Source organism: Aquila chrysaetos, chromosome 1 (assembly GCF_900496995.4).
Source record: "Aquila chrysaetos chrysaetos chromosome 1, bAquChr1.4, whole genome shotgun sequence".
NCBI lineage: Eukaryota > Metazoa > Chordata > Aves > Accipitriformes > Accipitridae > Aquila > Aquila chrysaetos.
Genome location: NC_044004.1, coordinates 43,536,855 through 43,554,874, shown reverse-complemented (window position 1 = coordinate 43,554,874; position 18,020 = coordinate 43,536,855).

Genomic DNA, 18,020 nt, shown 5'->3' with positions numbered 1-18,020 from the left:
GAGAAATTAAAGGAAGGTGTTCTGCATCTTCTCTAGGTTTAAATAATCTATCAACTGATACTTAAAAATGAAGGCACCTCTGATAGTGGTGAAGTTGGTAATTTGGAGGATTAGAGCTTTGCCCCAAATGTGTCAGTGTTTTGTTTTGGGTGGCTAGTATGCAAATATTTTAACAAATAACCTATTAGCTGTTGCCAAAGTCGAACCCTGAGCAACTACTACTTCACTACAATTATTATACTACTTAGGAGTACTTTACAGTATAGCAGGCTGAGCTAGGGCTGTTTCAGAAAGGCAGACACATCAGTGCAAGCCTAGCATAGTTCCCCAGTATCCAAATCAGTGACACTCAGGACTGGGAAGTGGTCTATAGGCCCAAGACTCTTTTCACCTTCTTCTACTGATGAACCACCAGAAATTGCAATTCTAAATTATATTGACACAATGGTGAAAACAGAATTTTACACTCACTAAGTAATCATGCTTCTGCTGTGTCTAGAAAGCTATGCCCACTACACCTTTCATTACCCAGTCTCATTCAAACCCTATTCTCTTCTTTAAAAGCCTCCATCGCTTCATGTGGTCACCCTTCTGTCAATGGCTATATCCCAAATGGCAGCTGGTGGCCACCCTTCCAAGGTGCAGATTACCAGCTCCACAGTCCTCAAAGCGTTTGTTATTGCCTCCTCCATACACATATCGTGCTCAGAGCTCTTCTCAGAAAGAGGGCAGAATTTGGCCCTGGCAACCCTAAGGGGAATTGGCAGGTAGATAAGTGCTCAAATTTCTTTTGCAATACAAATACAGACTTGGGAGTTGCGAAAGCTACATTTGACTCATAGATCCTACGATGATTCATTGCGTTAAGGTATTTACCACCAAATACTTCATTTAAGCATGGTGAGTAAGATTCTACATGATTATAAGCTCCTACAGTGAGTATAATTCCCATTGCCATCTTTTTCAAATGCCCAAGACTGTTACTATTACACTAGAGCTAGAGATTACCTTTCCACCACTTCTTTTTTTGTCAGGCATTGGAACAGGCTGCCAAGGGAAGTGGTTGAGTCACCATCCCTGAAGGTATTCAAAAAGCGCGTAGACAAGGCTCTTCAGGACATGGTTTAGTGGGCATGGTTGATGGTTGGACTCGATGATCTCAAAGGTCTTTTCCAACCTAAACGACTCTATGATTCTATGATTCTTGACCTCTGTCGTGTGCTCATGCATTCTCTACTATGGTGAGTTCTAGCAATTCCACCAGCTCTGGTCATATTCATTTCCTTTCCACCACATAAACTGCATGTTCAGCACCACAGAGTCCCATGCTTTTAACACATTACTGCTTGCCACTGCAGTAATATTGGACAAAAACAGCAGTACAAATGTGTTCGTTAGCGTCCACATTTCGATTATCTGAAGAGACTTCAGAGCAATATCTGAAACTTATTATACTGTCCTGGTTTCAGCTGGGATAGAGTTAATTGTCTTCCTAGTAGCTGGTACAGTGCTATGTTTTGAGTTCAGTATGAGAAGAATGTTGATAACACTGATGTTCTCAGTTGTTGCCAAGTAATGTTTAGTCTAAAGTCAAGGATTTTTCAGCTTCTGATGCCCAGCCAGCAAGAAGGCTGGTGGAGGGGCACAAGAAGTTGGGAGGGGACACAGCCAGGACAGCTGACCCAAACTGGCCAACGAGGTATTCCATACTATGTGACATCACATCTACGTATATTAACTGGGGGGAGTGGGGGTGGGGGGAATCGCTGCTCAGGGACTAGCTGGGCGTCAGTCGGCGGGTGGTGAGCAATTGCACTGCGCATCATTTGTACATTCCAATCCTTTTATTATTGCTGCTGTCATTTTATTAGTGTTATCATTATCCTTATTAGTTTCTTCTTTTCTGTTCTATTAAACTGTTCTTATCTCAACCCATGAGTTTTACTTCTTTTCCTGATTTTCTCCCCCATCCCACTGCGGGGGGGGGGGGGGGGGGGGGGGCGGTGAGTGAGCGGCTGTGTGGTGCTTAGTTGCTGGCTAGGGTTAAACCATGACATATACCAATAATGGGGGGGGGGGGGGGGGGGGGGGCTGTTAAATTTATATGTAACTGATATGCTAGAGCCTAATTTTCAGGGAAAACAGAATAATTTCATATTAAATCATTTTTACTTCTCACTTTAATTAAAACTTTCTTTTTTAGAAGTATATGGATCTCTAATTAGAAATTAGTTATGTCCCATTATTTTTAGTCAAGGTTTCCATTAGAACAACATGGAAATGTCAGTTGCAATGTCTAAGGCTAAGCACATCAATGAGCAGGACAAGGGAAATTTGAGAAAGAACGTTCAGCACAAGTGAGGAATTCCATTGTCTGGGAGCACCTGAAGAAGAGGAACTAACCTATCCTCACTCCTACAGAAAAGAATTAAGTCTCTCCAAAAAGGAAGAACTGGTAACAAAGTGAAAGAGGAGAAAATTAAGAAGGAACAGGAACAGGAAACTTTTTAGCAAGAAAAAGAAGAAGGAAAGCAACTATGGGCCCAGAACAGTAATAAAATTCTCAGCCTATAACTGGGTGAGAATTGCAAGATTAAATAGAGGGAGAAACAGAAAAAGAGCTTTTCATCTGTCCAGTCCACTGTGAACAGGAGGACAAATTATTTTTTTCACTTCCCCTTGCAACGGCTTTTATTTTCTTGAAATGTTAAGGTCTCCACCTTTCTTTAGCCTAAACAGAGTGTTTCCTGTCTTTCTGTATAAGTAATTATTTCTGCTCTCTTCTGCAGACTCTCCAAGTAGTCCATGTTTTTTTTAAATGTGAGATTGCCAAAACCACTTGCAACACAACTTCTTTGGTTTTTCCCCAAAAGACAGGATAAGCTCCTCCCCTAGAAATGATTCACACCTCTGACCTACTGAGTCTTGAAGAAAATGTAAAGGTGAGATTAGATTCAACATGTTTACTCTGGTACACAAACATTGGATCCGTTTTGCTGAGCATTACGTGGACAAATATATTTTGCATTTCCTTGTCATAAGCCCTGCCTCTTGTCTTGGAGGGGAGATGGCAGGAAAGGACAGCCAAAGGACATTCACAGGGAAAAGGAGGTTGAAACCTCCTCTTCTGTTGAACACTTTCCCATTTTCTTTAGACTCTCTCACAGCTTTTCTCAGAAAGATTCATTAAAACCAGAATCTAGTTCAGTAATCAGTTAAGTGCTTTCCTCACATTATATGCCAGGTATTAGTATTTTATAGAACAACAAGTTTTGTCTACTTATTTACACACCGTGGTTCCTGACCACTGAAGGTTTTGACACAAGCAGACTAAAACATTATTGTAATCCTGTAAACTTAATCCATTTTGTGCTGTACTGAAGATTAACTGTATTACATTTTAATCACAGCAAGGAAATGCATGTAAAATTAGAGTCTGAAAGAGAGAGGCTTAAAATGTTCTCATATTCTTATCACTGCTTTAAAATATGTATTGTCAGGGGACTGGATCCTACTCTAGGTACCACCTTCAGCACCTCGCACGTGCCATCTTCAAACCAGCCAGACAAGATTCTTTATGGGGCATTTTGCTTAACTGTACAGTGGGACTATATTCCCCAGCCATCCTCGAAGAGCACGTGAGATACAAAGATTAAAGTAAGTAAGTAAGTGCTTGGTACAATTATAATAAAGAAAAATATCTACCACAGCCTTAATGAAAAAAAAGAAAGCAAAGACATGCCAGTCCAAAGCCCATGTTTCACATGTGTATGGTTCTCTGTGAAACTCTTCCAACTATTCCTAAGGACACACATGTAGTCCTTATGCATAACACAGCCTGACATGCAAAAGCTTGTATTCAAATCAATACTGCTGAGTTCATACAAGGCCAGAGATAGTTTTTAATCATTAGAAGAGTTGTTAAGATATTAAGGCTACAAAATAAAGTATTTTTTGATTCTTTCCAAAGTCTTCCTTAATTGTAAGAAAAAAAATCCAGCTTTTAATAAGTGCTACAAAGTATGTGATGGATACATTAAGAAAAACAAGAAAATTTGAAGTAATTTAATTCAGATTTTGAGCTACTATTCCTGTCCAACTATTGCAGAAAATTACCTCTCTATACTGGTACCCAATCAGGATAATGGTAGCCTGTGCCTTCCATTCAAGTTGTACTAGAGGATATACAGACTGATTCTGCACCTCTATTTTATATTCCTTTTTTTTTTTTTTTTTTTTTGAGAAAACTTTGTATTTTCTCAATGGTTTATGACAATAATAGTTATCATTAACAGAAAAAATACATAGTATCAGCTATGAAAAACGTGGTTTTGCTGTCAGTTGGACAGTTTGTATTCTGTATAAGTCTTCAAATAGAGTAATGTTACAGGATTTTTTTATCAGCTTTTAGCAGGATTTTGCAAATTGTAACTTGCGTGAAAAGACCCTTATCTACACTGTTCCACTGAGGCCCAAGGATCTGCCCTCATTATTCCAGGTAACACATAAGGGCTATAAAGCATCTTCCTATGCATGCCAGGTACAAATAGTTATTAGAACAAATGATGAGCTAAGCGATTTCAGCACAAGGAAAAAAGGAACTAGACCAGACCCAATCTGAAAAGTAAATCATTAACACAAGCACTTTCTCGAGGTGAACATTTCATTCTGTGACTAGCTGAATTCTGATTCTTAAAATCAACACAGCAGAGGGTGTCGTGATAATGACTCTGTTTACTTACGTTATAATCATACTTATTCACATATGATTAATGACTAAGTATACAGTGAATCTATAAAACCCGAGGACGTACAGTACCAAGCAGTGTTCCTGCCTCATTGTTACCTTGAAGCCTAATGTACTTGGTATCAGTTTGATTGGATGGTTTCCTTCAATTCTCCAAAACAGAATAAGAGTTAACTGTAACAATTTAGTTTACTGAACTGTCAGTTTTATTCTAGGAAAGCTACTATTTTCATCTCAACACAAATTGAAGACTTGTATCAAAATGTATTGTGGAGATTATGTGAGTATAACGATCTGTTCTCTGAAATCTTTCAAAATTTTTCATTGCTCTTGAGTTGCCATCACACAGGTTGGGACACATTTCCTTCCACTGGTAGAAATTAATCTCAGGTGAAGTTAATTTATTTGTGACTTGGGTCTAATTCTGGGGTTACGTACAGTGTATATGAAGTGTCTGAAATGAAGTTTAAAATATAAAATCTTCATTATAATGAAGATAAAATATGAAGAATTGTCAGTTCTTGTCTCATGAATTTAGACCTTTTACGACAAAATAATTTGTCTTTTATCTCTTTCTGAGACTCCGTTTGTGGGTTTTCTATACTTGCATTTAGCTGTTACACAAGATACAAAATTGCATACTATCACCTAACTATTAAAAATAAAAATCTGAGTTGTTCAGAAGATACCAATTCCTGGCACTGTTTTGGTGGCTTTATATTTTCACATGACAGTCCGTAACTGCATAAAGTAACTGAATAGCTTTATCATTATAAACTGGTTTTTTGTTCACAATGTGAAAAATATTTTAAAGCAAAGAAATGCTACCTCTACAAGGGCCATAACACAGGAAAAGCTATCAATTATTGTTCCCCATCAATAAATTGTAGCAATATATTAAATGGTTTCATTAACACTCTTAAAGAAAACAAAAGTTCATACTGCAATGCTAAATCTCCATTCTGAAAGCTACTATAGTTATTATTTCATGACAGCAAAATATGAAATTGCTTTCTGCACTTGGCATACTGATAATTATGTTCACTAAAGACTTTCTTTTAATTACTCTTAATAGGAATAATGATTCATTCCTCTCAAATGCTTTTTGCATGTGCATTCCCAATAAATTTACAGATCAATATAGAATTTTCTAAAGGATGAACATTTTTTTCCTTATTTTATTTGAAAGAATAATTGCACTAATTATTCCAGTCTCATCAGTAAAGTATTTCTTTCTATAAAATTATATTGCATATATTTGTTTTTCTAAAGTAATAGGTATTGAATGGATTTTACTAATGTGTTTGGTTTTCTGCAGTTTGGGATCTTGCATTCTTTACCACACCAGTTAAGGACTGCAAAGGGATTTTCTTCTTTGTTTCTTATTTTCTCTTTTAATTACTATGTTATTAATCTATTCCTGATAATTAAAGGAAGACAGGAAGAATAACTCCATCTGACAAAGCTAGTAGATCCATTTCAGTTGGAGAAGTCAGGAAGTTCAGTTTCTTTTCTTCTACTAATTTATCGAGATCAATTGTATTTAAATTATTGACACTGCATCTGCATATAGTACATTGCCTGCTAATAATGGTAGTACATTATAAAATGGCTTATAGAAGAAATTCTTTTGCTTTAAAATTGGTATTTATGATACCAATGTAATCATTAAAATTGGTAATTATGATATTTGTAATAACATTGCAATAGTTTGATAGTATTATTAAAAAAAATTGAATAGATTACACATTAATTCTTAACTGTGGGAGATGTTTACACCAGCTATTTTAGGCTTACTTTAATGTAATCATTGTGCATTAGTCAGCCTTTAGGACCACTTGAGCAGAGAAGGAACTTAAGTTTCTAATTTTGATCCTCTGAATTGCACCAAAATACTCCAAAATAAATGGTATGAATACCATTTCTCTATTCCCTCTGCTTCTAAACATACAAAGACGCACTGATGAGCCCTTTTTTTTTTGTAATCACAGAAGTAAGAGAGCAGAGAAGCAACTGTAGACAATGGGGTGCATATTGGTCTCAGGAAAGACATCAAAACCTGACTACAGGCTTTCTCTGGAAAGTATTGTGATGGATTCTCAGGTTGGGTAAATTTTTATTGTTTATTCCCATTTCCATGTGTTGTGGGGTGCAGAAGGGAGAGAAATTAGGGGTTTGTATGAACTAGCTCACTGGATCCTAACCAGTGGAGCAGACTTCCCTGCTGAGGCATCCAGACCGAAAGGGGACATGTAGTGCGGAGCCCACGCAAACATTCTCCCCTGGATGTCTGCTGGTTCAAGATAAAGTTGGTCATGGAGTAGTGGCAGCTTTCTCAGATGAGACTCAGCAACAAAACAGCAGAAAAATCACTCTTTCTAGCAAATCATGAGCAAGAAAGCAGGGCTTACACAGGACTGACTGGTGAGGCTGCCACATTAATTTCTTTCTTGTTTACTCTTCCTAAACACAACCTTAGATTGAGAACATGTCTTAAAAGCCCACTTTAGACTGAAAGATATTTTTCAAGGGATCCCAAAACATCAATATACCTTTAATTCAGAAGCATAAGAAACATGAAAAAAGAATTGGAAGGATTACTTTCAAAATTTACTTGGTTCTTCAAGATTATCTCATTTATATTTTATGTTACCCATATTAGTAATTACATATGTTATATATGAACAACTGGATAGGATAGAGTCCCCCAAGATCAAGAATGAGATGTACAAAATGTTAACAGCAGCAGTTCTGCCAGATTCAGCAATGCAGGGCGACATCATTATCAGATTACATACAGAAAATGGCTCCCAACAGTACCACAGAGGTAAAACTACCAGAAATTAGATAAGATGACATCTGTGACCTCTCTAAAATACATATACAGGGAAAGATGGGAGGCTTTGGAGAAAGAATTTTCTATGTTTAAAAGTACCCCTTCCGTTACTGTATCATATATTATTCAAATGAAGTGTAACACATATGATAAACTCACAGTAAATCAAAATACTCATGAAATTTTTACTTAATAAAGTTGCACACAAAGGATATCTTTGCAAAAGTATAGCTAGCTCATAGCATGTAGTTAGGTAATAAAGCAAGCATTTTATTTTAGTAGATATTCCCTATGGGAAACATTCAGACTAAGGAGTCTGACTTTGACTGTTATCAGCAGAATGACTTACTGAACAAATATTATTAGAAGGTTGTTCATACTTTAGATTGCTTTTTCCATCACAAGACTGAATTGGCTGAAGTTTACACATCATAATTTGATAAAAGCAGCCTCAGCTTTTACTGATACTTTTGTTGAACTGCTTATGGCTTTGGTCAGGAAAAGCTCTAACTTCCTTGCTCTCGCACAGAAGGAAGGTGGAATGCAATTATAATTTTTCAGACTTACTACAAATTTTACAGTCCCTTTCCAATCTCTTTTGTTGTTTTGATTCATTCCACTAACACCACACAAGGCTCTTCTGTCTGCACAGCTGTTTTGGAGTCAGTTCCTTTCAAAAGACTTAAATGTACATGGGCAAAAACACAGAGATATGTATGAAGTGCCCACCTGGACCACCTCTGTGGAACAGACCTGTGTTTTTGTAGGTGAGGGCATCTTGATGTCAGAAAGAGGATTAAAATCCTTAAAGTCAAAAATCACCAAATCACCCCTGGAGATTTGTTTGGCTTACCTTTAGGTGCTTGGATACTTTGTGAGGAAAAAGCAAAATATTGTTGATTTTCTTCTTCTGAATAATAGATATCCTTTTCGTTAGGAAGCTTCAGAAGAAAGAGTATGAAAAGCATTTCTCCAAGCTCACAGAGAGCATCTGGTCTAAACTAACGCATAAAAAGGCCAAATTGCTCTCAGAAATAACTTTCCTCAGCTGCCCTTTGAGGGCATTTTCTTTCTAATGCAGAAAGCCCTTCCATGCTGAATACTATGCTTGGAAGGAGTGCTCCACCAAAATGGTGTATATGTGATGAGGGATGCTAGAATCCAGATATCAAAATCAAAACAGTCTTCTAAATTGTGGAATTCTTCATGTTCTTTCAGTGACCATACCAGGCATTTTCCCCCCAGTTTCTTCAGAAAATTTGGCTGTATTTCTGTGTATTTGTCCCTACCATCTGTCCCAACCAGTAACTTTGAACTTGATAGTGAATTTCTATCATATTTGGCAGAGGAATGGCAATCTCTTCTGCAGTTTTGGGAAAACACTGCTCAATGGAGGTGAGGGAACCAAATTCTTTTCCAGTTAAAAAAATACAGCAGTTTAAACTCAACAGTCATTTATTCTATTGGCCTAGCATTAGCCAAGCACTACATGCATACTTTGGACTCAGTCACAGGACAAACCATCTTTTATTTAGCCAGTGGCTGACTTGGAAAGCACCTGATAGATCGCAAATGTAGATGGAGATTCAAGGAACAATGAGGGGAAATTAACTGCTGGTTTTGTGGCTGGAGGAAGTAGGAATACAGAATCAAAAGAATCTGGAAGAAACCAGTTGTTACTAGCTGCAGTGCTCACAGGACAACTTGTATCACAAAACAATGTATTTCAAAACAATACACCATCCTAATATCCACAAAATCCACATCCTTGCACCCAAACTGAGTAACTGAATGTGACATTGTTTGGCCAGCAAAACACCTATGTATGCACTTGTGAGGATGGATACTTTTGAGTGCAGACAACTCGAAGGAAAATTTAGTGTTACTGTATCCTGTCCATTGTACCTAATGAATATATCTAAACATATGAAAATCTGGAAAGAGCCACAGAATAATGCATGAGTTTTCACAAGGTTCATTATGAAGACTGTGGGAACATGCAGTGTATTAGTGTTGTGGTTTAACCCTAGCCAGCAACTAAGCACCACACAGCCGCTCACTCACTCTCCCCCCTACCCAGTGGGATGGGGGAGAAAATCAGGAAAAGAAGTAAAACTCATGGGTTGAGATAAGAACAGTTTAATAGAACAGAAAAGAAGAAACTAATAAGGATAATGATAACACTAATAAAATGACAGCAGCAATAATAAAAGGATTGGAATGTACAAATGATGTGCAGTGCAATTGCTCACCACCCGCCGACTGACGCCCAGCTAGTCCCTGAGCAGCGATTCCCCCCACCCCCACTCCCCCCAGTTAATATACGTAGATGTGATGTCACATAGTATGGAATACCTCGTTGGCCAGTTTGGGTCAGCTGTCCTGACTGTGTCCCCTCCCAACTTCTTGTGCCCCTCCACCAGCCTTCTTGCTGGCTGGGCATCAGAAGCTGAAAAATCCTTGACTTTAGACTAAACATTACTTGGCAACAAGTGAAAACATCAGTGTTATCAACATTCTTCTCATACTGAACCCAAAAACATAGCACTGTACCAGCTACTAGGAAGACAATTAACTCTATCCCAGCTGAAACCAGGACAATTAGTAATGAGGATATCTGAAGGGTATCTGGGTAAGAGAGGGGTGAGGAGATTGTCTAAATTTAACCATCATCTTGTATAAAACAAAGCTTTACTGTCTTTGACAAAGTTATGTACATTTACACCAACTGAGGACCTAGCCCACATTTCTTCTTTATGCTTTTTAGATCGGTATTTCCTTAAGACAATATTTAGACATCCCCTCCCTTTTTTTTTCTTTTTCTTTTTTTTTTTTTTTTTTGATGAATGACTATATTTACCATGACAGAGCTGAATAATGAGCTGTCTGCACTGACTCTGATCTGGTTCGAGATGCTTAGAAGTTCAGCTCTGCAGTTTCAGTATATGCTAACGTCCCTTTGGAAATGTGTAACTACATTCAGATACTACTGAAATAGTGAACACCTTACTTACTATGGGATCCGCCCTAGATTATTATAAATAAAACCCATTTAGGGAAGGAATCTTTTTAATGTGATTGATTTATGACTGGTAAGATAAACTGGCTTGCTCTAGCTTCCATACAGACATTATAGTTAGGCTCACTTAATATCCGTAAACAACAACTTTATTTTCTGTGCAAGTATCAAAGTCTGTCACTCCTAACAGTCAAATCTCTTAGGCTCCATGCTCATTATATCTTCATTATTTTCCCTTTTGGAAAATGAAAATGCATAAATAAATTGCACATGAAGTTCACAGTGGTTTTATATTGACAATGGACACAATTCTTACCAGCACGATAAGTCAAATAGCCACATTATGTACAGTGGACACCAGCAATCACTGACATAAATGTCAAGTTTTGTGCCTGATCCTGCAAAAAGTTTAGAATTCTTCAAAGTATATGTCTGGAATTGATGTACACCCTACAGGATTGACCCCCAGAGCATAATGCACATTTTGTTATCACTCAATCCCACATCACTGAGACCAATGGTTGATTGATAATGTTTACTTATTTTTAAAATGTTATTGGAGAAATTCCTGTTAATTTTTGGCTTTGAAAAAAATTATACAATTATTAGATGGAATGGAGGGTTGGTAGGTCATCTAGCCCAGCCTCCTTATCAAAACAGGGTCAACGCTGAATTCAGACCAAGGTGGTTAGAGGTTTGCCCAGTTCAGTTTCTAAAACCTTTGAGGACCAAGACTCCACAACTTCTTCAGGCAACTTCTACTACTTGGTTATCCCAACAGTAAAAAATGTCTTCTTCACATCCAGCCAGAACATTCCATGCTTTGTTTTATGACTTGCTTTTCATTCTTCACGCACCTCAGTAAAGAGCCTGGCTCCATGTTCTTGATGGTCTTCCCATAGGTCCTGCAGAGCAGCTGTTGGGTCCCCGCAAAGCTGTCTCTTCTCCAGTCAAAGTCCAGTTCCCTCAGCTTCTCCTCACAGGGCTAGTGCTCCAGCCTTTTGACCACCTTGGAGACCCTCCACTGTCCATCAACAAGTTCTCCTTGCTTTCCTCAGCAAGGTGTAAAACAGTTTTGCTCACTAAGGGCACGACCCAAAGCTCCCTGAAATCAATAAAAAGACCTCCATTGACACTAACCATAAGATTTCGATAAAGTCCTAGTACTAAGAATGTTAAAAGTGATCCAAAAATGTCCCAGCTCTTCTCAACTTTCAAAAAATTTCTGTTACTTCTGAATCACAGTTTTGTTTTACTTGTATGGGTGCATTGGAGAGCATTGTATTTAAAGAAATTATATTCAGTGAACGTACCTGTTACGGAGGCACGCACAATCAAATCCAACAGGTGTTAAAGCTCAGATTTATTCTTCAGTAAAATGTTAGTTAGAACTCTGGTAACATTTTGTAAACCACAGACTCAATGATGTAAGGGGAATTAATACTACACAGCCGACTTAAGAATTCTTAAGATTTAAAATGATGGCTCAAAATGCACGTATCACTCACCTAAAAGATGAGGGCTCTCTACCTCAAGAAGTTACCTAGGGCAGCATCCCAACCCAAGGTTTTTTTCCTCTCCTCCCTGCCTGGAGAAGTTTCGTTTCCTGTCGGGGTGCACTCTTCCTCTGATATCACCAAGACAACCACAATGCAACTTTCACTGCTGTGGATTTAGCTTTGCCATGAAGTGTAATTTCTGCTCATAGCAAACAGCAATATAATGTTCATTAAAATTCATTAAAATTCAGGATCACAAAGTTGATGTAAGCATGAATCTTAGCTATTTTAATCCCCACCCATATATCGCCATCTTCCTGAGTTTAGCAGTTTTGTATTTCAGCACCTATGTCAATTAGTTATTTTGTACTCCAGCGAACCTCTGAATCACTTTTATTTGAAGAAGGCAGACACAGAGCATACTTGGTTTTAGTCTGGAGAGAGAATACTGCCTTCGATTTTAGTATTGAGTATACAGTAGCTGGTTACAGATAAATAATTAAAATGGGACTTTTCTACAGAGGGAGACTCAGACATATTAAACCCAGGGTCAGAGAAAGCAATAAAGGCCTGGTCTGCCTTCCTTCCAAACAATGGAAATAGTCCCTGACACTTTAATATATGCTAGTGTGGATCTTAAAATAGCTTAATGATTATGGATATACAGGACAACTTGGATATTTTAGTAGCTTTTCCTCTTTTAAAAAGTTTCACTGATAAAGCCAATTTCAGCAGACTAAAGCTGAATTAGCATTTAGAGTTCTGACCAGAAAAGTTTAACTTTAAAAGAGCCTGCTTTTTACAAATCAAAGAAAGAAACTTATTCAGTCTGTAGATGAAAGGCTGGAAATTAATTTTTAACATTATAAATTATAGCCCAGAAGTGCTGAACTACAATTAAACGATAACGACTTTAATTGTCAAACTATTTCTTAAGAAAGGGAAAGATGATGTCAGTGCAATCCTAGCCTTTCCCCCTCCTTACACCACTGTTCTTCTGATCCTGTTTTCCTGAATTCTTTTGCCTTTATTCTATAGCAGCCTAGTGCTCAAGGTGCACAACATACTCTGTACTGATTTTTGCCATAGTTTACTACTGCTCTTGTTGGGCACATCAGTAATTTTTTTTAATGTTGTTTCTATCTAGGGTGGCTTCTGTTAAAAGCATAAATTGTGGTGTCCCCCCCTTTTTTTAAGATGATCACCACAGTAATTCTTGATGCTCTGTCTCACAGCAGTTGCCACCTCATGTTTTCTATTTCACAGAGGAAGCTGTAGCGATTCTGAAGGTTTTTATTCACTTTGATTTATGATGTGCTTTCTGGTCCTGTAAAATATTTTCAACTAATCTTCAGAAGGAGTTATTGTAATGTGATTGCTGCCTCAAAGCTGTTGGAATCTGATGATGGTACCAGTGCTATGGCCTTCCTAACAATTCATCCTGATCGATGGGAGCTGTTGCTTGAATTACTCAGAACCCTGTTGGACATTTCATTCACTGGAGGGTGTTTAAAGGTTTATTTTTTCTCTATGTAGGTAGCTTTTTTTCTTTCACATAAATATCACTTGATGTTCAGGATCTTCTGGTGGATATTTAGAAGAATTAAATATATTTTTAAAAATAAACATTAAGTAAGAAAAATCTCAACAGGGGAATGACTTAGCATCCCTCTAGTGACCATCTTAAGGCATGTGGAAGAAAAGTCATGAGATCATACTACTAATTTCCCTATGCTTTTCAGAGCTTAGGGGAGAAAAAGATGTTATGTAAGCAAAAAAGAAATGACCATAGACTCAAAACTGGCTGTCCTGCTGTCAGAGTCCAATACTCTCTCACCAGGTTCTTTTAGATATTCCACCCAGAGAGGTTGTAATGTATAATATCAAATCTAGTTATTTGAAGATAAGTGATTTTACACAGGATTTTCAGTCTAGCAGAGTAGTACACAATGTACTGAAAACACAATACAAATGTGATACGGATGAGATCCCCATTACTGGTCTCTATGTTATGCTCACTGTTACAATACTGGGCATGCCCAGTCACCAGGAAGGAATACATGGGTTGAAGCCAGCTCAAGCCCATTGCTCTCTTCCAAGTTATTTTGCTAGTTGTTTAGCATTTAAAGTCTGTGTTGGGCTGAGACACGTATGTACTCACTCTTCTCAAGCTGGTCTGGCTAACTTAGGGAGACATTCACACCCTTTTAATGAACTCAGGTATAAACATTTACACTACCAGTTCACCCACTCAACTGTTGATAGCCGTTTATCTAAAACAAAGGCCAGCCTCAGTCCCCTTTGTGTTGAGATAAAATCAGCTTTCTTCACAACAGCTGTGGTCAGTTACATCCTGCATTATTCCCTGAGCTTCATGGGCACGCTGCCCTTGCCCAGCTCCTCCGAGCCTTCTTCCATTATAGGGGTTTATTGGTCAGTCACAGCTGACTTCAGTGGAAATGAAGTGAAATAGCAGTACGTGTAACTACATTCAGGTGTTCAATCAACCCTAAAAATGCCCTGCTTCAAAACAGGGCAGTAGAAATTCTCTAACCAAAGATAATGGGAAGGAACAACCTATTCCCATGTAGTTGCCTGCTCCCTGATCAAAATTCAATCTGCTGTAATTTCATTCGGTTACCAAATGCCTCTACTGCTCTGCTCTCTCAGTTTGTGTAGTGAGGAACACTGCTGCTAGGTATGCATTTCCTAGGCATGCAAATCCTGTATAATTTGGGGAGGAAACATGATTTTGCACCCTGGTCCCTAGGTTCTGGAAGCAGAGCCCCAGCTTCCCCAAGGTGAGTGTTGTTTTGACTTATTTCCTCATTTTCTTGAGGAATGTTGATCAAAAGAATGTTGTAACCAGACGCTTCTAAAATATGACAAGACTGTAACAAGTTTTTGCAAAACAAAATGCCTGCTACGACCTCCAGGTTTATCTCTCAGTACAGGGGATTATTGTGAGCATTCAGTCTTGCTCAACAACTTAGAACTACACCATCTCTTTCATGCTTTCACTCTCCCCATAAAACTACACCAAAAGGCATCAGAGCAGTCGCTTGCCCAGAAAAGCATCCTTTTGGATTTCTGAGTTGCTTTTGAAGCAAGTTTTTTACTTCTCACCTGCTGTGTAGCATCTTGTCACCACAGGACAGTAGTGCCACCTGCCATCACGGCACTAAGGCCTGTCAGTCTGTGACAGGTGTATGGATTGTCCGCACAGGATTTACTTCAGAGAGACACAGACAGCACCGCAGCATACAAGAATCAATCCCTGTCTCCACTGGACTGTCTACCAATAAATTTCCTTGGCTTTGCCTTCCATGCTAAATAACACACAGCACTCTCAAATTATTTGTTACTGGACAAAAGAAAAAAAAAGGCTACAACACACAGCAAGTGGTAGGCTACTGCTGTGTAATCACACTGAATTCAGACCCCAAATTACCAAAGTTCAGCTCTAAAGGCTTGGCCCAGATCTGCTTGTGCCCATATTTCAAAAATTCAACGAAAACAGGTGAAATAAGTTTAATAAGTAATAAAATCCAGAAGATTTTGAAATTAAGTGCATAAAGTGAACCAGGAATGCTTCTGCAGGCTTGAAACTATGAAAGTGGTTACAGGATAAAACTGACATAGGTTGTGATGGAATAAATCTTCCTAAACGTTAGGCTGTGCAAACACCAAAAAGTAGCAAAGTACTTTCTTCAAGGTACACAACATTGCAACAATAACTCTGTGAGCTATGCCAGCAGTAAGACATCATTAGTTATGTAGAAATTCCTTCCAAGTATCCTGACAGCATGTACACTGTAAATCTCAGGTCAGAGAACTGTTATATATTGGCAGAATGCTGAATTTGCTGAAAAACCACTCTGAAAATCCAAATACAAGTGAGGTATACTGAAAATCCTCATCAAAAATAACACTCTGGGACAAATGTCTTCCGTGGGACGGAAGACGAAGCCAAGTACAATGTGTACACTATAAGAAAATTTTAAATAAATTTTAATTTGTTTAAAAACAAACAAAAGGGTGATAGTTCTTTCCCACAAAGGGCTTGTATTAAAAAGAAGTTGTATTTGACTGTATCTTCTAAAAGTTTTTACCTGAACCTCCATATTTAATTTGGTTCTACTTAAAAACATAGTGGTTTTAATTAGATCCTGGCTAGGAGATAGGCATTTACTAAATCAGGTTTAATCTACTGATGGTGAGCCTCAAATAATGAGACAGTGAATACTTCATAAAAGAAGTGTTCAGCAACTCTGATGAACCAAGGGAGAATTGACCACATTCAAGAATCCATTATTTTGCCTGAAAGATACATTACAAAGGCTGTGTTGAGTTTTTTGGTCAAAAATTTACAAGCCTGCAAATCTGTATATTCATATTCTATGATCAATTCCTCCATTATATTTTTGCAAATATGCATTCATGCAAAGCCCTTTTTTTTGTTTGTTTGTTTTCACTGTTTCATGAATAAAGATATATATTCAGAAATTATTAATGCTTGCTTCCATTCTGACTGAGAGGTGATATCTACTTCGAAAACCACTTTTACTCATTTTTCATTCCAAGGACTATGCAGGAATCCAGCCTTAAAGCATTCACTAAGTTAGTCACGTCTTTCTGATTTTAGTGCAAGTATCATAAATGCTGAAAAGATCAGTGACTTACTGGTTCATTTTGTGATACCACAAACCTGAATGTGTGAAAGGAAATACTTTGAGATAACTAATCTTTACAGGAATTGAACTTGTTCAAAGCTGATGCAGAGATGAAGAGCCAGCACAGGTATTTTAAATTAGATTTGAATAAATGCACTCATGTCCTACATTTTCTCTCCTCCCCACCACCATCCTTCTGACCAGTGAGGGCTGTGACAGGTTCAGACAGCACTTAAACTGAATGCCAGATATGCTTATGCTTTCTAACTTTGGTTTAAAGTGCAAACTCAAAGTCTTTGAATCTTATTATCTGTTACTTGCATCCATTTGCATCCTACTATTCTTTATTATTATTGCCATCAAAATGTTTTCCGTTTTGGCAACCCTAACATAATATTTGATGATGTGTCGCTTTTGGATTTGTTTTGGTTTTCCTCTGAAGATTGATGAGCTTTTTTATGTCAGACATTTTGGGAAGCATGAATTACAGAGCCAGAAAGCTAAAACTTCATTTTTTCCTAACTCATAGCATATATCAATATATATTTTTGATTCTGCATTCTAACAGTGTCTTCTATCACTTCTTTCCATAGTTATTTTGTTTATTAGTAAGCTTGGTGTGGTTTGTCCAGCTGGCCAACCACAGAGCTCAAGCATTTCTGTCTCCTGAGCTGCAGAGAATGATGATTGAACTAAGGTCAGCATTATTTGACATGCTAGCAAAAGGGGAGGGGAAATGGCGCTTCATGTACCATCTGGCCAAACAGCACTTGGCACTCCACACTGCTGCAAACAGCACGTGCCTAGAAAACTTCTGGTGAACAACATTTGAAGAAGTATGTGTACTGTCAATAACTAGGATGTCATGAGGATATAAACTCCCAATTTCTGAGGCTAGTATCTGCAGAGCCCTACCCTAGAGATACGTTAAGTGACAAGTGAGGCCCAGGCTATACAGCCAATTCCCACACTGACAAAGGAAGATGGGATGGAGCATATCTTAAGGATGAGTCTGCAATTCATTTTAAATACAATAACATATATCAACCTACAAAAATTGGCATGGTCTCATTGTCTTCTCTATGGCAAGTATTTATTTCCATATCTCCAAAATATTTTTTTCTCATTATTTTCCTGATTGTTTTAATGAATACAAAGGCACTACGTATTTTACGTTCAGTTGTAAAAATTTGACCTTGTATTTAAATGATGAACAACAAACTGCAGAAGGATATTTGTCTACTGG